At 45.0% G+C, this 24,039-nt stretch overlaps 1 protein-coding gene and 1 long non-coding RNA gene across 3 annotated transcripts in view; both read left to right on the top strand.

Annotated features, from left to right (window-relative positions):
- The window catches only part of SH3BGR (SH3 domain binding glutamate rich protein), a 55,038-nt gene extending 54,110 nt beyond the window's left edge, over positions 1-928 (top strand). For both annotated transcript variants that reach the window (XM_075334974.1, XM_075334973.1), the window contains one exon: positions 638-928. The gene's annotated coding sequence lies outside the window, so the exon portion shown is untranslated. The remainder of the gene's footprint in view (positions 1-637) is intronic.
- A 21,286-nt stretch (positions 929-22,214) lies between these two features.
- Positions 22,215-23,046, top strand: LOC142281821 (uncharacterized). The gene is made up of 2 exons (XR_012743842.1): positions 22,215-22,457; positions 22,878-23,046. It is a non-coding gene; the product is annotated as an uncharacterized LOC142281821 (long non-coding RNA).
- The last annotated feature ends 993 nt before the right edge of the window (positions 23,047-24,039 follow it).

Raw genomic sequence — 24,039 nt, 5'->3', positions numbered from 1 at the left:
TGAGCGATACTGCGTCGCTAGGAGGTGTCACACAGGCCGGCATCGCCAGCGATGCCGGATGTGCGTCACAAAAACCGTGACCCCGACGATCTATCGCACGATAGATTGCCTGGTGTAAAGCAGGCTTAACTCTTCCTGAGAATCTCAAATCTAAGTTTTGAATATGTTTAAGTATTAAAATAGCCATGAAGTACATTATGGATTGCTAAATATTGTAAAGTGTTGCAGTGTTGGCTTAAGCAGCTTGGTGATGACGTTAGCAAGCGTGCTCATCATGTCGCAGGCTGCAACAAACGCCTTGTCAAGCTGCGTGCAGCTCGTGGGCCGTATGTTATGCAGGCCTGGTATAAAAGTATTACTTAGCACCGTGTTTCAGTATTGTGTGAGGATTATATAGAATTGTTACTTAGCACCGTATGGCAGTATTGTGTGTATTGTATACGGTAGTAATTAGCACCGTATGGCAGTATTGTGTGTGTGTGTGTGTGTGTACTGTATAGAATTATTAATTAGCACCGTATGGGAGTATTATATGTATTGTATAGAAGTAGTAATTAGCACTGTATGGAAGTAATTTGTGTGTATTGTATAGAAGTATTTTTTAGTTTTGTAACCGATCTGTTATCTTTTCTTTCAGGCCACAAATAATGATCTCAGAAGAGAACTGCACTCAACCACTAATCTGCAATTTGTTTCCACTAAATTTTTTTCTGACGTTTGATCCGACGCCTCTCCACGAGGCCGAAGAGCGGCTCCGCTCGGCCCCTTCCCGGCACCTTAACTCTCCTTTCCACCAGGGGTTTTCACATGGAATAAGTCATGTGCGGTGGTGAAATTTGCACTGGATGTCCACAGGATTTCTTTTCCACTGTCTATTGTGGACGTGATTTGTAATAAATTTAAAAATAAAACTTCTTTTCTTTTTCAAGGAGCCGTAAAAAATGTGTTTTTTTTATTTAATATATATTTTTTGTGTTTCCTCCAGGGCAATTTCTCTATACCTATACTCACCTGAGTCCTCTCATATCGTGACATGGGTGTCACATGAAGGCCTGTCCTCACTAACACAACCACATAAGTCATCACTAGAGATGAGCGATCTTAATCGAAAAAGATTGGAAAATTTCAAAATTGTACAATCTTTGGCGGGATCGGGTCAGCATTGGAAAACCAAACATTTGACTGAAAAGTCGGAAATGGTTCGGTACATGTTTGGGTTGCAAAGACCATCCTCTCCTTGCCCCATCACAGCCATATCAAATATTGGCATGGCTGTGATTGGCCAGAGAAATCACTGTAAAAAAAATGGCAGCAAAATGGTTAAAACAGGACATACGTACCAAGTCTCTGGCGTGGCTGTAACTGCTCCCGCAGCTGAAATGATACTTCTGGGGCTGCTCATTATTTCTCATATATAGTCACAGCTTTCCCCACCCACCGGCGTCTCTGATTGGCTGCAATCAGAACCGCACCCCCACCCTCGATGACAGCATCTGTGAATGGTTGAAATCACACATGCTGTCTGTATCCTTATACTGGGTGTAAAATAAATAAATACATTTAAAAAATATTGATACCAGCACAGATAAAGCCCACGGCTACAGGCTGCAGCCCCCAGCGATGTGCTTATCTTGACTGTGTATCAAAATAAGAGAAACCACATGTGGCTTTTTTGTAGATTATTTAATTAAATAATTTTAAAAAATGGCGTGTGGCTCCCCCCATTTTGATACCCAGCCAAGAAAAAGCCCAACAGCTGGGGGCTGCTATTCTCACACTTATTGGGCCCCCTAACCTAAAAAAAAGAAGCCTGCAGAGCCCAAGATTGCAGCATCTATTAGATGCGACAATCCCAGAAGTTTACCCAGCTCTACCCGATTGCCCAGAGTCAGGTATCCGACTCAGTGCATAGGTGGTGAGGGAAGCCAGGGCCCAGTGGTAGGCTTGGTCAGGGGTCCCCATCTCCCCCTTACCTAGACACAGGGTTTCTCTTCCCTTTCGCCATTTGCTTTGTATTTTCACTGTACCCAGCGTGACATTTATCCTGAGACCGTGGCAAGTGAAACATGTAAATAACCTTCCCTAGTAAACATAAAATCACTACATGTCACAAAACTCTGATGCCGATGCAGTGGTTTTCCCTCTTTTCTGGAAAGCTTGCACTGTAATTGGTGTAGGAGCATTAAGCAGGGGCTGGTACCTAATGCTCCACCTATGAGGAGCAGAAACAACAGCCGCAGGCAAAGCAAAGACACCAATGTCATCCACCTTCAGCCTGAGCTGCCCTCATCATTTATTCCTCAGCATCTGCAGATTGGCCTACACACGCAGTAGACCTGTAAATATAGTGGCCCGTGGGCGTAAAAATAGAGAAAGAATTAGAAAAACCAGACTTGAGTCCTGGTGGCCATATTTATAGGAGAATGCAATATAAATACGTCCGTACCCTAAAGTAGGTATTTATGAATAGTTCTATACTCATCAAAAAGGTCCATGGAGCCTCTGTTAGGAGTCTCGACATGGAAAATAGCCAGATATCCCTCCGGGAAGGCCCTAGCCAAGGAATGGCTCTTTTTAGGAGACCACCATAACCACCATATTAAGTGGCCCTTTTAGTCAATATCCAGCTCTTGATGAGTTTAAAGATATGACAAGGTATCCATCCACAGACAGCTGTTTCGGGGTATTGCCTCTCATCAGTGTGGAGTAGGATTCTAGCTAGGTGGGAGCAATGCCTAGTAGACCAGCAAGACAAAACAATCACTGATCTCTGGGAGACCAGCCAGAGAAAACACTGCCGTCAGCCAGCGAGGTCGCTCAACACAATAAAATCCTAGGTGCATTGCCCCCTGGGAAGTATGCACATCAAAAAGGTCCATGGAGCCTCTGTTAGGAGCCTCGACACGGAAAATAGCCAGATATCCCTCCAGGAAGGCCTTAGCCAAGGAGTGGCTCTTTTTAGGAGACCACCATATTAAGTGGCCCTTTTAGTCAATATCCAGCTCTTGACAAGTTTAAAGATATGACAAGGGAAATACCAAGGCCAGGTATCCATCCACAGACAGCTGTTTCAGGGTATTGCTCCTCATCAGTGATGGTGGTCTTCTAAAAAGTAGCGACAGCGGGAATCCGGTCCGGAGGCCGTGCACAGTCGGGGTGCCTGGACCCTAGGGCGAGGAAGGTTGCAAGCCCCTCTCCAATTAACCTGCCGGGGACAAGGTTCCAGACTTTGTCCCATTAACTGCCCAGATAGAGCGAAACGGAAGCCCAACGCGGGGGGGTACGTGTCACCACGGGTCCGGTCACCACTCGAGCCGCAGCAGTAACGCGGATCCGAGCAGGCCCCCGAGAGAGCTAACATCTATGGGAAAAAATCCCCGGGGTAGAATTAGGATATCTCCTTGTCCGAGTAATGTTATTTGTGCATTGTATGGCCGTTTTACTTGAGTACATCATAAGGGAAAACCATATTGGGCATGAACGAACCAAAGTCGGGCACTGTAAGAACCTGTATAAATGGGAACATGTTCCGTGGATCTCCCTTCAATGATATCAGCCTCTTTATAGCCCAGGCTATGCAAAAATCCATTTCAGAGGAAATGTAAAATGTAGCTGTCAAAGAACACCAGATTGCTAATTGAGTGACATGGAGTTATGAGCTCTAATATGGCATGTGTGGCGCCCCTGACCTGGTCAGGCACCACTGAGTACTGCACTCAGGTTGAGTGAGTACAAAACAGGTAATCCCAAAGGCTGACTAGGGTGTGGACACACAGACACTTAGTATCCATCACACACACACACAGCTTAGAGGGGACCCCTGGGCAGACCCAGGGAGGGGGCATAGCCCTCGCATCCCAGCTAGTGGTGGGTAGTGAGACTGGAGACAGAGAGTTGTGCAGTGGCAGTAAAAGGAGTAGGAGTGGAGCAGCCGTACCACAAGCCGGACCATAAGGCTATGAACTGGCTATAGCCACAAACTCTCGCAGTGTGTATAGTTACCTCAAGAGGTACCAACACCAGAGCACGCCTGTTTATGGGGCCTGGCTCTGCACCACCTGGTAGCACGCCTGTGATGGCGCTTGCTATCCAAAAGCTAAGAGCATGCATGTTTATGGGGCCTGGGTCTCCTACAACAAGGGAGCACGCCTGTTTATGGGGCCTTGCTCTCCACCACAAAGAAGTGTGTACCCTGCTTGAAGCGACCCTGACCAAGAACGCCGCCTCTACATTCCTGCCAGAAGTGGCCGAAGACGCGGCTGAACTGTGAAGGAGCTTACCCTTTAACTACCAACCTCAAGAAAGAAGATCAGAGGGTTTTGGGTGGGTTAAGGACTTGTGAGTGGAGGGTGGGGATGTATGATACCTGGTTGAATGTTTTATGATGTTTTATACTGTTTTAAATGTTTTACAAGTTTGCACTTTAAATGTTCTTGTCTTTACAGCCCAAACACGTGCTGTTGATAACTAAGGGGGAATGTGGCGCCCCTGACCTGGTCAGGCACCACTGAGTACTGCACTCAGGCTGAGTGAGTACAAAACAGGTAACCCCAAAGGCTGATTAGGGTGTGGACACGCAGACACTTAGTAACCAGGACACACACACACCTTATAGGGAACCCCTGGGCAGTCAAAGGAGTAGGAGAGGAGCAGCCGCGTCTGAAGGGTAGAGCAGAGGAGCAGGACCCTGTCAGACCCTGCACCTGTAGTGGCTGCTGGCGGGGGAGAGCGGCTACCCAGTGGTGCTGCCTGAAATCCACCTAGTGAAGAGGTGGCTGAGTAAGGAGACTACCGGTAGGCCAAGCCCGCATGGGGAAACAGGTCCCCAGAGCAGGAACCCATCTATTCAGCCTGCCAAACCTGCTGGTGAGGGTACTGGATGTACCTCACCGAACCACACAGAGTCCGCACATCAGCAGCAACGAGGGGGCCCATAAGGAGGATTGAGCCTGGAGCCATCTTAACCTTGGTCCACGCTGCCAGAAAATGGGCCAGAAAGGGGAGAACGGCAGTTGCGACTTCCCTGGGTGATCCCCGCAGTACTACAAGTAAGGAGTCACCCCAAACAAGAAGGGCTAGGAAGGCGAGTCAGCAGTCACCCCTATATCAGCCGGAGAGATACCTGGTTCCACCTGGTTCATCATAGCATCGCCCGGGTTGACTCACAGCTACCATATGAAAGTGAGTAAAAACCCTGAAAGAAATTGCTGCCTGTGTGTGTGAGTTCTTCTGCGACCTGTGGTACTACACACTTACACTGGGCCCTGGGGCCAGCCTCACTCTCGGGAGGCCACCACAACCGACTGCATCTACCATCAGCCCCAGGCGCTCCCTAAACTGCAGTGGCGGTCACCCCCTGACCGCAATTACCGAGAGTGGCGTCACGATTCCCATTGAAGTTAACCTGACCTACCTGTGGCCAGAAGATTCCCAACACGTGAAGTACCTGAAGACCCTGAGGCGACCTGAAGGTAATGGGGCTCCACATATGTACTGAAGATTGTTTTAAAGATAAATACAAAAACAGTTGCACAGGTTAATATTAAAAAAAAATTTAAATCATTAAAAAATAGAAAAAAAAGCACCAACAAATGACCCATTTCACATGATTTTGAGTTAAGTTACACATGTAATTCCCTTTGTAACCAGCAGAGGTCACTGTCTGCTGCTGGGTTCTATGGAGAGAGAATGACATTTTTTAGTAATAATATTACTGTATATTTTTAATATCATTATTTGCTATTACTATCATTATCATTTAAAATTATAGTCATTTTTATTATTTTACTGGCATTGTCACTTGTATGTACAGCTTGTCCCCTGGAATGGTTTGAAAATTGTGAAAACATCAAAGCATAGAAATAAAAATTTTATTTTGATGGCTATAGTATTGAAATGGCTCAGCCAGGAAGTTAATGCCGCTGTAGATATAGCAATGTGTAAGTCCCACTATACATTTCACTTTAATAATAGTTATATATACTATGTGTGGGTATATATATATATATATATTATATATATATATATATATATATATATACACATACACATACATACACACTATATATATATACGGTATATACAGTATATATAAATATATATATATATATATATATACATACACACTATATATACGGTATATACAGTATATATATATATATATATATATATATATATATATAATTTCCTCTCTTACTATGTATAGCACCGTTCCTTATTACATAGCATCCTCACTAGTTATTTATCCCACCGTCCTTTATTACATAGTGCCCTCTCTTATTATGTAAAGCACAATTCCTTACAGAGTAATTTTATTTTTTTTTATTCGTACCACCCTCTCTTATTATGTTGTGTCCTCTTTTGTTAGATATAAAATAAAATGACTGCTGATGGAATATGGGAAAGCTTTTTTCGAATGGAGCAGGCCAATGGACTGGTATTCTGGTCAGATGTTGCTCCATCAGCAGTCAAATTATTTTATATCTAACAAGAGAGGACGCTGAGAGCAACAAAAATAACGAGAAAATACTATGTAAGGGAAGATGCTATACATAATAAGATGTGATACTATGTAATAATGGGATGGAGACATACATAACAAGAGAGGACACTATGTAATAAGGGACAGCATCATACATACAGTAACTATAGAAGATGCTACGTAATAAGGGATGGCGCTGTGCATAACAAGAGAGGACACTATGTACTAAGGGACAGCATGAAGCAGAAGCAGAAGATGCTACGTAATAAGGGATGGCACTGTGCATAACAAGAGAGTATGTTATATACTAAGGAACGGTGCTATACGTAATAAGGCTAGATTCACACAACTGTGTAAAGTGTCGGTGTGCTGCCCAATATTTTTTCAGACAACACACAGATTTATTATGTCCTATTCCGAGTCTCAAAATTGGATCAGAATTGGATATATTTTGAGTGTCACAGATCTCATTCTAGGATGTGTGATTTCCACAGATGCGTGAATTGATCTATGAAACTATGAGTCTATGTGCTGTCCAATAAAAACAGCTTGGTGGTTACACATCAGAGTTGAGTCACGGAGCTTGGTGGTTACACATCAGAGTTGAGTCACGGAGCTTGGTGGTTACACATTAGAGCTGAGGTACGGAGCTTGGTGGTTGCACATCAGAGTTGAGTCACGGAGCTTGGTGGTTACACATCAGAGTTGAGGCACGAAGCTTGGTGGTTACACATCAGTGTTGAGTCACGGAGCTTGGTGGTTACACATCAGAGTTGAGGCATGGAGCTTGGTGGTTACACATCAAAGTTGAGGCACGGAGCTTGGTGGAAACACATCAGAGTTGAGGCACAGAGCTTGGTGGTTACACATCAGAGTTGTGGCGCAGAGCTTGGTGGTTACACATCAGAGTTGAGTCACGGAGCTTGGTGGTTACACATCAGAGTTGAGGCACGGAGCTTGGTGGTTACACATCAGAGTTGAGTCACAGAGCTTGGTGGTTGCACATCAGAGTTGAGGCACGGAGCTTGGTGGTTACACATCAGAGTTGAGGCACAGAGCTTGGTGGTTACACATCAGAGTTGAGTCACGGAGCTTGGTGGTTACACATCAGAGTTGAGTCACAGAGCTTGGTGGTTGCACATCAGAGTTGAGGCACGGAGCTTGGTGGTTACACATCAGAGTTGAGGCACGGAGCTTGGTGGTTGCACATCAGAGCTGAGGCACGGAGCTTGGTGGTTACACATCAGAGTTGTGGCACAGAACTCGGTAGTTACCTAGCAAAGTTTAGGGTCGTTGTCCTGCTGGAAGGTGAACTTATGCCTCTTTCTCAAGTCTTTTGCAGCCATTAATACGTTTTCCTCCAGGATTGCCCTGTATTTAGCTCCATTCATTTTCCCATCACCTCTGACCAGCTTCCCTGCCCCTGCTGAAGAAAAGCCTCCCAACAGCAGGATGCTGCCTGCACCATGTGTGACAGTGGGCATTGTGTTTTCAGGGTGATGTGCGGGGTTAGTTTTCCACAACACATAGCTCATTCTTCCACATACTCGCTGTGTCTCCTACATGGCTTTTTATAAACTACAAGTGGGACTTCTTATGGCTTTTTGCTTTCGTAAATGTCTTTTTTCTTGCTACTCTCACACTAAGGCCAGATTTTTGGAGTATACAATTAATTATTGTCCTCTGGACAGATTCTACTCCCTGACCTGTGATATCTGTGGCTCCTCCAGTGACCATGGGCATCTTGGCTGCTTTCTAATTAATGATCTCCTTCTTGGGATGTCAGTTTAGGTGGACAGCCATCTTGGTAGATTTTCAGTTGTGCCATACGCCTTCTATTTTTGGATGATGGATTAAACAGGGCTCTGTGAGATGTTTAGAGCTTGGGCCATAGTTTTATAACCTAACCCTGCTTTACTTTTCTCCACAACTTTATCCCTGACCTGTCTGGTGTGTTCCTTGGTTTTCATGATGCAGTTTGGTCCCTGATGTTCTCACACAAACCTCTGAGGCCTTCACAGAACAGCTGTAGTTATACCGAGAAGAAATCACACACAGGTGGACTCAATTTACTAATTATGTAATTTCTGGAGGCAATTGATCACTCAGGATTTTACTTAGGGGTATCAGATTAGGCTGGTTTCACACTACGTTTATTTAACATCCGTCCTTAACGTTATTTTAGCGGAAATACGGATCCTGCTTTTACAGCAAATAACGTATGCAAACGCATATGTTATTTTGCAGGATCCTGCACTGGATGTTTAGGGGCGGGCATTGGAGTCATGTGATCGGGAGTGAGGGGAACTAGACTGGGAGCCGGCTTCTGACAGCTGCAGACGCTGGTAACCAAGGTAAACATCGGGCTTGGATACCCGATATTTATCTTGGTTACGAGTGTCTGCAGCTGCTAGGAGCCGGGCTCCCTGCACACGTAACCAACGTAAACATCGGGTAACTAAGAGAAGTGGTTACGCGATATTTACCTTGGTTACGAGTGTCCGCAGCTCTCAGGTGGGAGAGAGAGGAAGGGGAGGAAGGGGGAAAGACATAGATAGAGAGAGAGAGGGTGAGGGAGGGAGGAGGAGAGAGACAGATCACGCGAGACTGGTTCTGGGCATGCTCAGTACTTTCTGGGCATGCTCAGTACAAAAGCAGGATCCTGTCTATCAGCACGCCAGCGTTCACCTGCGTTCGCGTGCTGTTTAGTCAGGATCCGGTGACTTGCAGTATTTTGACGCAGCTCAAAAACGCTACAAGTAGCGTTTTTGAAACATGTTAAAAAACTGCAGGTCACCGGATCCGCACTATAACGCACGCAAACGCAGGTGAACGCATGTTAACGCGAGTCCATTGCAAATGCATTGAAATGAAAACGCATTTGCACTGGATCCGTACTTCCGCTAAAATAACGTTTTCAACGGATGTTAAAAAGACGTAGTGTGAAACCAGCCTTACAGGGGACTGAATACCAATGCACGTTACAATTTTTAGATTCATATTTTTAAAATATTTAGAAAACCATGTTTCATTTCCTTTACACATCACACATACTTGCTACTTAGCATTGGTATATCACATAAAATCCCCATAAAATACATTTACGTTTGTGGTGTAACATTTAAAAATGTGGAAAAGTTCACAGGGTATGAATACTTTTTCAAGGCAGTGTACTTATCTAGTTCAGACTGTTACTTTAACTTATTCAGTTCTGCTACTTGATATTAAAACATTTACAGTAATTCAGCTTTCTGGAAAAATTGAAATCACAGCATTACTTATCAGTGCCATGAGGTGTTCTCCTCTACACTCACCATGTGTCATGGGGACTTTAGACCCTGTTCACACTGCAGAGTCTGACACATCACCTGGTGCTTTTAAAGGGAACCTGTCACCAGATTTGACCCCTATAAGCTGCGGCCACCACCAGTGAGCTCTTATATATAGCATTCCAAAATACTGTATATATGAACACTTTTATAACAATCACCTAGGGGGCTGATTGGTCTGACGGGCATCGCTGCTCTCCGTTTAAATTGCTCAGTCAGAGCCAGGCGGCGACCTGTTTTGTGCTCACTTGTGATCAGTCTTGCAGGAGTTAATTCCTGCTGGCTTGTAAATTGCTATTGGGGTCACAGGTCGCTAAAAACCTATCACAGCCGCCTCCGCCCTTTTAAACATGGTGGAACTTGGTCCTATATGCTGATTATAGCTCTAGCTTTGCTCCAGCGATACCGGTCTTTGTGTGTGATGATCCAGTTATTGGTGAACAGTTCTATGCTATTTGGTGTGTGGTGGAAACATCCTTGTTGTTTGTTTATTTCCTCTCTGTACTTTATTTCTCTCTGGGCATGTATTGTCCTTTCCCCTGTATGTACTTGCTCTGAGTTTGAGCTTTGGTTGTCCCCTGTCTGCCTGTTTTTGTGGGATTCATCATTCCTGTCTCAACTTTCCCCGGAGTGTTAGGCCAGGGCTTTTCAAGAGTTAGGGCTACGCTGGTAGTCCAGACCTCTTCACCATCTGAAGTACCTCTGCAATAAGGGACAGCTTAGGGTCCCTAGCCTGAGGGCCAGTCTAGGCTCTCCATCCCAAGAAACTGTGTCACACTGCTTGATAGTCAGAGAACCAACCCAACCAAATAGAACCAAAAATGTATTTAAAGGGAATCTGTCACCTGTAAAAATGCTATTAACCTGCAGATATAGAGTTAATCTGCAGGTTAATAGCGTTTGAATCCTGCACATTGAACCTCAATGTTGGGAGGAAATTAACTTTAATCCTCCTGGCAACGTTCCAGTTTTAGTTTCGGGGGCAACGCCAACGTGCGTTCAGTCACAATTCTGTGAATGGAGAGAAGTGGTTGTAACTGTAGCGACTGACAGCTTCCCCTAATGTGGCTGTCAGTCACTGCGGGCAATGTGGTCACTACTGCCGCTCTCCATACACGGAGTGGTGACTTAACCCACGCCGGCGCCACACCTGTGACTGAAACCCGAGCACTGCTGGAAGGATTAAAGTTCATTTCTACCCAGCAGAAGGGTTAAATGTGTAGGATTCAAATGCTATTAACCTGCGGATTAACCTTATATCTGCAGGTTAATAGTGTTTTACAGGTGACAGGTTCCTTTTAATGAAGCTTTTTACATCAACAATAAATTACATGCTTCTGTAATAGATAATGTAAATAATAACCAAATATGTATATTATATGATTTATGTAATTTTATTGGTTTATTTTCTTTATCTTTGGTTTCACCCCTCCAGAGACCTACTTACAGTGGGTATGGAAAGTATTCGGACCCCTTTACATTTTTCACTCTTTGTTTCATTGCAGCCATTTGGTAAATTCAAAAACTTTCATGTTTTCTCTCATTAATGTACACTCTGCACACCATCCCCATCTTGTTAGAAAAAAACAGAAATGTAGAAATTTTTGCAAATTTATTAAACAAGAAAAACTGAAATATCACATGGTCATAAGTATTCACACCCTTTGCTCAGACACTCATATTTAAATCACATGCTGTCCATTTCCTTGTGATCCTCCTTGAGATGGTTCTGCTCCTTTATTGGTGTCCACCTGTACTTAATTAAACTGATAGGACTTGATTTGGAAAGGCGCACACCTGTCTATATAAGACCTCACAGCTCACAGTGCATGTCACACCAAATGAGAATCATGAGGTCAAAGGAACTGCCCAAGGACCTCAGAGACAGAATTGTTGCAAGGCACAGATCTGGCCAAGGTTACAAAAGAATTTCTGCAGTACTCAAGGTTCCTAAGAGCACAGTGGCCTCCATAAACCTTAAATGGAAGAAGTTTGGGACTACCAGAACTCTTCCTAGACCTGGCTGTCCAGCCAAACTGAGCAATCGTGGGAGAAGAGCCTTGGTGAGAAAGGTAAAGAAGAACCCCAAGATCACTGTGGCTGAGCTCCATAGATGCCGTAGGGAGATGGGAGAAAGTGCCACAAAGTGAGCTATCACTGCAGCCCTCCACCAGTTGGGCCTTTATGGCAGAGTGGCCCGACAGAAGCCTCTCCTCAGTGCAAGACATATGAAAGCCCGCATAGAGTTTGCAAAAAACACATGAAGGACTCCCAGACTATGAGAAATAAGAATCTCTGGTCTGATGAGATGAAGATAGAACATTTTGGTGATAATTCTAAGTGGTATGTGTGGAGAAAACCAGGCACTGCTCATCACCTGCCCAATACAATCCCAAAAGTGACACATGGTGGTGGCAACATCATGCTATGGGGGCAGGGACAGGACGACTGGTTGCAATTGAAGTAAACATGAATGCGGCCAAGTACAAAGATATCCTGGAAGAAAACCTCTTCCAGAGTGCTCTGGACCTCAGACTTGGCAGAAGGTTCACCTTCCAACAAGACAATAACCCTAAGCACACAGCTAAAATAATAACAGAGTGGCTTCAGAACAACTCTGTGACCTTTCTTGACCGGCCCAGCCAGAGCCCTGACCTAAACCCAATTGAGCATCTCTGGAGAGACCATAAAATGGCGTCCACCAACGTTCACCATCTAACCTGATGGAACTGGAGAGGATATACAAGGAAGAATGGTCGAGGATCCCCAAAACCAGGATCCCAAGAAGACTCATGACTTTACTAGCTCAAAAGGAGGGTGCTTCAACTCAATACTGAGTAAAGGGTCTGAATACTTATGACCATGTGATATTTCAGTTTTTCTTGCTTAATAAATTTGCAAAAATGTCTACATTTCAGTTTTTTTCTGACAAGATGGAGGATGGGGTTCACAGTGTACATTAATGAGAAAAAAAAGAACTTTTTTGAAATTTACCAAATAGCTGCAATAAAACAAAGAGTGAAAAATGTAAAGGGGTATGAATACTTTTTGTACCCACTGTAAACATACACACCGTACGTGTGTATTTTGTTTCTCTGACCGGCCACTTCCTAACACCAGATAACTTACTTTTCCATTTCTACAGACTTGTGCTGACCATGGTCCAGGTGTCACTTACTTGTTGACTCTTTAGATTCTCAAGGCACTTCCCGTCGGTGGATGTATGGGTGTTGTGTGTGGAGTAACGGCATGGCCAGAAAGCTTGGGTCATAGAGAGTGGGGTACAGAAGATGGTGGAGTTAGATATATCATTATAAAATACAGGTTAGAGAGTAGCCTAGGCTGGACTATGTGTGTTGGAGTTGAAAAAGACAGTACCGATGAAGAAAAGGATCGGAGGAATAGAAATCAGTAATGGACAGAATTTTAGATTTTATCCAATAGGCTGACACAAAGGAACACATTGATTTGAAAGAACCTGACCACCTCTTCTGGAAGCCCAATGGAGCCAAGTCAGTCGGCGGTTCGAGGTACCTATCAAGGTGAAGGATACTCTTCCGATAAGGGAAGGTGGAAGACTGCGGTGAACCTAGTCAGGGCTGTCATGGTTGTCATGAAGAAAGCTGGGGACAGGGGCCCCTAGGCTGGCCCTTAGGCTAGGGGAACCTTAGCTATCCCTGATCTCAGAGTTACTTCTGAAGGAAAGGATGTCTGAGCCACCTTCCTGGCCCTGCTTCGGACCAGCCCTGATCTTACCTCAGGGGAGGGCCAGGAAAAGACTGTGATAAAACCAACAAAAACACGCAGGAGAAAGCAAAACTCTATCACGGTGCACGGTCACACAGATGTAAGACTATAAGAGGTAAGGAGGAAAATAAAAACAGGGAGGAAACAAGATGAAGAGAGAATTCTACAACAACTCCAAGCACCACGCAATACAATCAACAGCAGGACTGGGGCACAACAGCACACAGACCAACCCAGCAATAAACTATAGTGGCCATGGGAAGTCAGATTCCACCATCTTAAAAAGGCAGGGAGCAAATGTGATAGGTTTCAAACAACATGTGAACCCAGAGGTAACCAGCAGGGTAGCAGAGGTTAACTCTTGCTAACCTGACCATGAATGAGCACACAGCTGGTCGATGCCCGAGCCAGCTTGTGTAACTCAGAAACACCAGAGAAACCATAGTGTGGAGTAATAAAATCTTTAGTGTGAACGTCTGATGCAGCCATGACAATCAGTGTGAGTTTTGAGCAAAAATCTGCGTGAAGGGGCCAGTGTGGAGAGTGGGGCAGATGGAAATAGGATCTTTTGGGTATGCCAGAGGGTGATGTCTGAACATGAAGTACCGGAGGATGACCCAGAGAGATGAAAGTTCTTCGATTGAAGAGAATGAAGTGGAAGAGGGGAACAAAGTACGTGAGATTCTAAGAGGGAGAGGATAAGTAGAATGAGAGATTGGACGCTCCAGATTGTGGTGTAATGGAGACGTGCTCATTGCCATGGTCAGTAGTGGGGTTTTTTTACTGCTAATTTGAACTGACAATATGTAGAGTAGCATATCTTCTTCAAACGGCTAATAAAAACAGGTAGAGTGAAAAAATACAGTGATAAAAGAATGGTTCCTAAGTTTCCTTTCTGATCTGGGCACTTTTTGTTCAAACTGTTCAAGGGAATTTCATGCAGGTTTTGTGTAGAGGAGTGTGTGAAGGATTGTCACAAACTGCAGTATCATGGATATATTTTAATAATTAGTCTACAACATGATATCATCGCAGATTAGAAGAATTATTTTTACAATATTTTTGGTTTTTAATGTGTTTTTTTTTGGGTTGTTGTTTACAGAAACTCATTAGTGTGAATAATGGATGAATAGACGTCGATCATCTCAGGTGAAGTGAATCTACTAGAGGGAAAAGGCGGCCAGACCAAGGGTGGCCACAACGTATGATGCAGTGGCACGGGAGGAGTAATATGGGGTTTGTAAGAGAGAAATATATTATTCAACTTCATCCGTTGTTTCCTCTAAGAGTAGACAGCCACACGTCACCCACATTAAGGAGAACATAAAATGAGTTTTAGGCATTCTCTGCAGCTCCTGTATGATTCGTTGGATAGAAAGCCATTCATCATTACAAAAGAGGACATGGAAGTAATGTCAGCTTAAATGCTGTTTCTAACTCGGCCTTAGGCTCCACCTAACGATAGGAGGCCCTTTGTCACGATTCTCTGTGCAGAAAATCTCACAGACCAGGAGATGGTCTGCGGCGCTTACAGATCTGACAGTGTGTCCATTCCGTGTGCAGAGCATCTTGCCTTTGGAGATGATCTCCGGCGCCGTCCTTGGTAATGAACTAGCATCTTGGTCACTATACTGCAGTCCAGGTTGGTTCTGGGAAGTGCTGGTTAGTCAGCTGTTCCATCTTCTGGGTAATTGCTCGGGCTTCTTAACGGATTATGTGTAGCACCCAGGATATGGGGTATTCGGTTCTGGGTAGTGTCTCTACAGGGAATGTCACGATGGTGGCCATTACCCACTTCCGTGCCCTGGGCCCTTTTTGTAATGGGGATATTTACAGAGGATTTGTGAATAAAGTTATTTGTGACGCCACTTGCGGTGTTGCGGCTATGTGTAGGGAGCCGCCGCTGCAGAATGTCCTTACTGGGGCTGATGGTATGAGCAGCTATTATGGTAGTCCCTCCGCAAGTAGGCTATTGCCCCAGTGGGTGTATAGTGCGGTGGACGTCGGAAGAAGGAGTCCAGACAGGTATTCAGTGCAACTGGTTTACTCACTTTTCGGGTGTTAACTGGTTGCCCAAGGCTGGCTGGTTTCGCCTCCAGGTCCCCTTCGTCCCAGTGCCAGTCTGGTTCTCTGGTACCCTCTTCCCCTGCACCTGTCTCTGGTAAGTGAATCCCCATGGTATAGAACACTGGGGGTCCCTGCCCTGTGGTTTGTCCACTTCTGTCCGCCTGACGGTAGCGTGAACCCTGTGGGGTTGGAGTCTCTGGTCCTGTCCCCGGTTCTTCCTTTGCTACTGAGTCTTTGGATTCTTTAGGGTCAGCAAGGTCCTTGATGGTCCCCTTTGCTGTGCAGGTGTTAACAGGTCGGCTTGAAGCTCTTTCCTGTCCTAGGGTCCTCTACCCCGTCGGTGCGTAGTTCCAGGAGTACTCCACCATACTCCACCGGCAACCACCTCTCCTGGGTACCAGGTCACCATCAACCCGAGTCAGGACGTTGCTCAGTCACTCCTTTCACCTTCACTGTCTGACACTTTCTGACTACTCTCCAGTCTGCCCCTCCCACCTGGTCAACTAGTGGACTGGATTGGCTCCACCTCTAGCCGGCCATCCATTGGCCCCACCCTAGCTGGGTACCATTGTATGGGGGATTTGTTGGGGAAAATTGGGATTACCTGGGTTCTTGTTGGTACCGGCACTGGGGTTCTGGGTACCAACAGGGGTAGGCCCTGCATCCTTGTGGGGATGCAGAACCTTGTAGCACCCTGAGGTGTTCAGGGGCACTACACATGCTCCTCCAGAACTCTTCCAGTTGTATCCTCTGGCTCTGCTGTGATGCCATAGTTTGTGGGTCTGCTAGTATGCTGATCTTAGTATTCTGACCTCGGGCTGTTATTGGACTTCCCTCTGCCTGCTTTCTATTCCTGTCGTGCTTTCCTGTCTTGGACCCTGGACCTTTATCTGACTACGTCTTTGCTTGTTCCCTTTTACTACTACGTGCTCTTCTGGTATTGTGACCCTCGGATTGTGCCCTGACTACGTCTCTTTTTACCCCTTTTGATTATAAGTGACCTCCTGTTACCAGACCCCGGCTCTCCTGATTACCCTTCCTTTCATGCGACGCTGTAAGGTAGTGACAAGTGTTACACCCTTCTTCTTTATCTACTATGAAGTAAAGGGTCATGTTTCTAGTGTACTCACACAGCTGCATGGGCATTTTAGAGTCATAGGATTGTCTAAAGAGATGTGTTTTTATAGCAAGCTTAAAAATATGGAGGCTACTAATTGGATTGTTCTAGGTTGCGCATTCCAGAAAACTGGCACAGCACGGAAGAAGTCTTGGAGATGGAAGTGGGAGGTTTGGATTATGATTAAATCAGTTGCAGAATGGAGAGAGCAGGTAGTGTTATAGACAGAAACGAGGGAGGAGATGTAGGGTGGTACAAAACTGTGGAGAGCTTTGTGGGTGAGAGAGATAAATTTATATTATACTCTGTAGTGGATGGGTAACCAGTGCAATGGCTGGTACAAGGTGGAGGCATTTGTGTAGCAGCTGGACAGAAATACCCCAGCTGCTAAATTTAAGACGGGTTGGAAATTATCTTTACTGATCATCTCTTGAATTGCAGTTGTTCAGATGACAATGAATAAGAGTGAGGTGAGGAAAGGTCACATTCTGGGGACATTCTTTGAAGCTACAGATGACATGAGAGAGTGGTTGGATACAGGGAATAAAGAAACGTTCTATGTCAGATATGACCCCAAAACAGTGAGCATGCTTCCGGGTACTCATGGTAAGTAGATGGAGGAAACACAAGAAGTTCAGTTTTGGAGAGATTCACTTTCAAATAGAGGGAGGACATGATGTTAGAGACAGAGGACAGACAGTCATAGGTAAGAATTTTAACCCCATGAATTTGGCAGGACCTAATAGGAGTGTAAAGATGTCATTTGCTCGCAGCTGCAGTGGATCGCTGTTGGGGTGTCATTGGGGCCTGTCTAAACCGCTTTAATTTTAATTGTGGCATCTAAAGGGGTTGAACAACTGGAATCTGAGTCTATTCCGATACTGGCCATTGTAGTGGAGTGAGAATTTCTTTAGCAGCAGTTCTGGCAAATATAAAGTGTCCTGGGCCAAAAAGAGGGATAGTTTCAGTAAAAATTGGGGTGGAACTGCTGGTAACTGTCCATCCATAAAAAAAAGAAAAATATCTGTATTTTTGTGACCTGGATTATTACTAGTCACTCAGTGGGTGTCACTTACATAAGTGATACTTGTATGACTTGTTTTTGCAAGATCTCTGAGTTACACCTGTACCTCCACGTAAGCTAACTGAACAATGGTCATTAAGTACTTAATTGCCTTTGTAGGCCAAGTTCAGATGCTGGGATATGTTACCTTGGATTAATAATGACGCCATCTAAGCTGACATGTAGTAATTCTCACTTGAAATTATATTCATATCATTCGAGGACTTGGCAAACACCGGCTAACTATCAATTACCGTATGTTGTTATTTGTTAAGCTATAAGAAGGGTGTGTTTCCTTTTACATATCTGGAAGGTAAACTCAGAAAGTTCAAAATATAGATGAACTCTATCCAGAATAATAAAAAAAAAATCTGATCATCCGCGTTCACCAAGAAACTGACTGTTCCAGGGATCATTCAACAAGGCAAAGATCAAAGTTCACTACCTGATATAATTAATTTATCACAAGAAGAATTGCGCCTGCGTCTGAGTAAATTAAACATTGACAAATCTCCCGGGCCAGATGGTATTCATCCACGGATACTGAGGGAACTGAGCTAAATAATCGACAGACCGCTGTTCTCATCTTTTTAGACTCGCTTGTAAGAGGATTGGTGCCTCAGGATTGGAGGATTGCTGATGTGGTACCGATATTTAAGAAAAGTAAGAGGGTGGATCCAGGCAACTACTGTCCAGTAAGTCTGACATCAGTGGTGTGCAAAGTTTTTGAGGGCATTTTAAGGGATGACATGCAAAAATATATTGCAGAAAATCTATATATAGAATTGCCTTATTCTGTCTGTCTGTCTGTCTCCAAAATTGTGTCCTGACGGTGACACAAAGCTGATTGGCCGCTGGGCTCGCCATGGCCCCGCCCCCCCGCACGGATTGGCCGCTCGCCTCGGCTCCGCCCTCCCACGAATTGGTCGCTCGCCTCGGCCTGGCCCCGCCCTCCGCATGGATTGGCCGCTCGCCCCGGCCCTCCGCACGCATTGCCAGACATAACCTTGCGCTGCTGGGATCGTGACGGAGCCGGTGAACGCTGGTAACCATTATACACATCGGGTAACTAAGGTCCCTTAGTTACCCGATGTGTATCATAGTTACCAGCGTACACCGGCTCCCGGTACACATGTGCAGGGAGCCGGCATTATACTCCTCTCCCCCCAGGACTACTCCTCCTATTATAGTCCTCCTATTATACTCCTCTCTGAGTATAATATGAGAACTATTATAGCATGGGGGATGTAGCACGATGGGGGGTGCGCAGCATTGGGGATGTAGCACGATGGGGAGTGCGCAGCATGGGGAATGTAGCACGATGGGGAGTGCGCAGCATGGGGGATGGAGCACGATGGGGAGTGCGCAGCATGGGGGATGGAGCACGATGGGGAGTGCGCAGCATGGGGGATGGAGCACGATGGGGAGTGCGCAGCATGGGGGATGGAGCACGATGGGGAGTGCGCAGCATGGGGGATGGAGCACGATGGGGGGTGCGCAGCATGGGGGATGGAGCACGATGGGGGTGCACAGCATCGGGGATGGAGCACGATGGGGGATGGGCAGCATGGGGGATGGAGCACGATGGGGGGTGCGCAGTATGGGGGATGGGGCATGATGGGGGGTGCGCAGCATGGGGGATGGGGCATGATGGGGGGTGCGCAGCATGGGGGATGGAGCATGATGGGGGTGCGCAGCATGGGGGATGGAGCACGATGGGAGGTGCACACCTCCCCCAAACACACACACACAACATACCACACACACACTGGGAACCACAAACACCGCCATACACAGACACCCACACACACAGACAACGCCGCACACACCCAACACACAAACACCGCGGCATACATAAATATACGCACATACCGCACAACACACACATTGCACAAAACATACCTCCCCCAAAACACACCACACCCACACAAACCGCGCAACACACACACACACAACGCTACAGACACACAGCGCTCCACAAACAACGCAACACACGCAACACACATACAACACCGCCCTCACCCCCCCACACCCAGACAACACCCAGAACATGTACAGCCCCTACACACCTACACAAACACTTGGTAACTACACACAACAACATATATAACAAAAATCATACATGAACTACACAATACGTAAATTATAGAATACCCGATGCGTAGAATCGGGCCACCTTCTAGTAATATAATAACTGATAACCAGCATGGATTCATGAAAGATAAGTCGTGTCTAATCAACCTGTTGGGGTTCTATGAGGAGGTAAGTGCAAATCTGGATATTGGTAATGCAGATGATGATGGGACTTATTGTAACTTTGCAAAGGCATTTGATATTGTACCACATAATAGCCGTATACTAAAGCTCAAGAAGCCGGGACTAGGGGAAAGTATATGCAACTGGGTACAGAATTGGCTAAAAGATAGGAAACAAAGATTAGTCATGGATGGTACATTCTCTAAATGGGCTATAGTCAGCAGTGGGGTGCCGCAGGGATCTGTACTGGGAGCACTGGGGACCGCAGGGATCTGTACTGGGAGCACTGGGGACCGCAGGGATCTGTACTGGGAGCACTGGGGACCGCAGGGATCTGTACTGGGAGCAGTGGGTTGCTGCAGGGATCTGTGATAGGACCGATCCTTTTTAATCTCTTGATTAATGACCTTTTGGATGGGATTGCTAGTAAAGTGTCAGTCTTTGCTGATGACACCAAACTATGTAGGATATTAAAAACTGACCTTGATAGTACAATATTACACAAAGATCTGGATAAGATGTCAGAATGGGCAGATACTTGGCAAATGAGATTTAATGTTGATAAATGTAAAGTAATGCACCTAGGACGGAGTAATCCTATAACTGCGTATACATTAAATGGAAGTAAACTTGGCAATACAGAACAGGAGAAGGACTTGGATATTCTTATTACAAATAAGCTGAGCAGCAGCGCTCAATGTCAGGCAGCAGCTGCTAAAGCAAAGAAGATTTTAGGGTGTATAAAAAGAGATTAGATCCCGGGATCCCAACGTAGTGTTACCCCTCTATAAATCACTTGTAAGGTCACATCTAGAATATGGAATTCAGTTTTGGGCTCCACATTTTGAAAAGGACATTTGGAAGTTAGAATCGGTTCAAAGGCGGGCAACTAGACTACTACAAGGAATGGAAGGCCTCACATATGATGACAGGTGGAAAAAGTTGGATTTGTTTAGGTTAGAAAAAAGACGTCTCAGAAGAGATCCCATTTATATGTATAAATACATGTGTGGTCAATATAAAAGGACTGGCAAATGACTTATTTCTTCCAAAGACAATACTAAGGACCAGGGGGCACTCACTGCGAGTGGAAGAAAAGATATTCCGGCAGCTAAATAAGAAAGGGTTCTTCACAGTTAGAGCAGTCAGACTGTGAAATGCCGACCACAAGAGAGAGTAATGGCAGATACTACAACAGCTTTTATATCAGGACTGACGGTTATAAATGACTTAATGACAAAATGTATAATTGGTGGAAGAAGGGTAAACTAGATGGACCGAGGGCTTTTTTTAACTTATGTAACTATGTAATAATTTAATGACACAGGCCCTAGTGAGAGTCAATGACACTACACTGTTAAGGGTGCTTTACACGCTGTGACATTGCTAGCGATTGCTAGTGATGTCGCGAGCGATAGCACCCGCCCCCGTCGTTTGTGTGATATATGGTGATCGCTGCCGTAGCGAACAATATCGCTACGGCAGCGTCACACGCACATACCTGTTCAGCGACGTCATGGCGGCGTCACAAAACGGCCGCCCAATATAAGAGGAGGGGAGGAGATGAGCGGCCGGAACATGCCGCCCACCTCCTTCCTTCCTCCTTTCTAGTGGACGCAGGTAGGATGATGTATATATATATATATATATATATATATATATGTTGGAGTATCTGGGTCCTACTCTAATTTTTATGTCCTTTGTCTGCGTACTCCTCCCAGTTATTTCAGGTGTTTTACTTTTCCTTTTGCAGGTTCTATTCTAGCCCATATAAAAGGTCAGTTTGGATAAGAGAGGCATAAAAATAAGAGTAGGCACCAGCTGAGCGTTACACCTTGACGTGGTATTTGGGCACAAGTAAATTTGGCCATCTTTACTTGCTAAGTAACTATTTTTCAAAAAAATGTTTTCTTCTTTTCTTAGCAGTAATGCATATACATATTCCAATGTTCACCATCTATATTCTTGTTTTTTCTCCTTCCCTTTACTTGAGTGCAACTGCTATTTTGAATATTGTATGTCATGTTCAGTATGCACAAGTTCACATTATGAGATTAGGAAGTGCCGGAAATGTTTCTAGTTTGTGTTATAGATTATGTCATTGGATTCTAGGTGATGTCACTGAGTTCTAGGTGACGTCACAGAAGGCTCTGTGAGAACAGGTTATAGAAGGTTCCAGTCAAAGTTCTCAGTTTCATCTCACTCTGGATCAGTTACCATCTGAAGATCCAGCTCAACTAAAAATGTGCATGGAAAGATTTACCCGCCGCGCCATGTCAAGAGTCAGAAGGAACAGAAGCAGCTGTGGTTCGGACTACTCCTACAGATTCAAGAGTTCTCCATCCAAAAGAAGTAGACGTAGAAGAAGAACGAGGCGCAGGAGAAGACACTAAGCAGGTATGTTCCATATAGGTTATGGAATACTCATTTTTTTCCCAACTTATGAAGCTAGTGAAAACTCCCAGGCTACAAAAATCCTTTGTAAAGTCATTCTCATGCAATGTCTCAGATTCAGAAGAAGTAACTGAGTTCTTCGAACCTAGGACGTTGTTCAGAGGAGGCTAAAAAAAATTGATCTTGACATTAAATTGGATTTTGTGGACTTAAAAAAGCATTTTAAAGACTAATTTAAAGGGTTACTCCAGCTCCACTCACTTCCGCATCTTTATTATTTTTGGCCATTGCGTCTCTTTGTAACCCATGGGGCAGCGGCAGCTGAAGACAAGTTTCTTGTATTAGGTGGGCTTAACAACAACAAAATCTTTTTCTCGTGCCTTATTTTTAGCCTGCAGTAACGTTTGCAACTCATTTTCATAGGATGCCGTCCATTAAGAAGATCTCAGCAGTTTCAACAGTAGTGGTTAAGCAGTATGGACGCCACCTTCCCTGGTCCAGTCTTCCAATCATTACCACAAGAGAAGATGGGACTACAGTAAAAGACATTTCCTTCCGGTCCACGCAATAAATGTAACAACAAGCATCTACACTGGTTTAGTACTTTGTTCTGTCAGGGGAAGATGAGGGTGGATTTAGGAATTGATCGCGTAGAAGCTCACTGGAATAAGGTGATCCATCATAACATAATGTGGTCCATTTTTTGGGCTCTCCAGAAAATGAAATCTATGATAGCCATAAACTGGCATATATTTCAGCCACAATATAAAGAACTTGCATGTTTTTTGGTCACACCCTCTTTTTTTAAATTTTGGGTAACCAATGTCACATCAGGTAAATATTTAGCTTTTTTTATTCCAGTTTTTCATAGAGAGGATAATAAAATCACACCCCTAGGGACTTCAGCAAAATTGACCTAGCTTCACAAACTTGCCTGAATGCATACGTAATTGCTAAAATCTGATGAATATAATGATGAATGATGACTGTCACACTAGCGGGTGTGGATCCACTGCACCACGGACCAGGTTTACCCTGGAGGGGCTTGACTAAATCCCTACCGGGTTTTCCACAGAGCCTATGTTAGTGAGGATGGACTGGGTTGCCAGTAGACACCAGGTACCAATCCAGGGCAGTCCCCGTTAATTCAGAAGCTGACCCAAGCTCAGGGATGCAGATACGGAGGTCAGGCAAGAAGGTGCAGGCAGTGGAGGCTGAAAGAATGGCGTTCGTTCAGAAGATAGGCTGGATGGAAAGGACGGGTGCAGGTACACCAACAGACTGGACAGATTTAGGAACTGGAGACTGACAGTACAGGTAAGTAGAGGCAGGATGGGTGCAGGTCCAGGAGGCAGGTGGGTCAATTTCAAGAACAGGAGACAGGCAGAACCTGCAGGACAGAACCAGAGTCAAACAGGACGGGATACAGACTACAGCACTGACAGGAATAGGAATCCTAGAACCGAATTGCTCAGGCACCTTCTAATAGGGAAAGATGCCGTAAATAGTCATTGCCTCCCAGTCACAGGCTGGGGAACACTTTCTGAGTGAGCATGCTGCCCCCTTTAAGCGGCGTTACACATGC

Source organism: Anomaloglossus baeobatrachus, chromosome 2 (genome assembly GCF_048569485.1).
Source record: "Anomaloglossus baeobatrachus isolate aAnoBae1 chromosome 2, aAnoBae1.hap1, whole genome shotgun sequence".
Classification (NCBI taxonomy): Eukaryota; Metazoa; Chordata; class Amphibia; order Anura; family Aromobatidae; genus Anomaloglossus; species Anomaloglossus baeobatrachus.
This window is presented reverse-complemented; position numbering and strand designations above follow the sequence as displayed.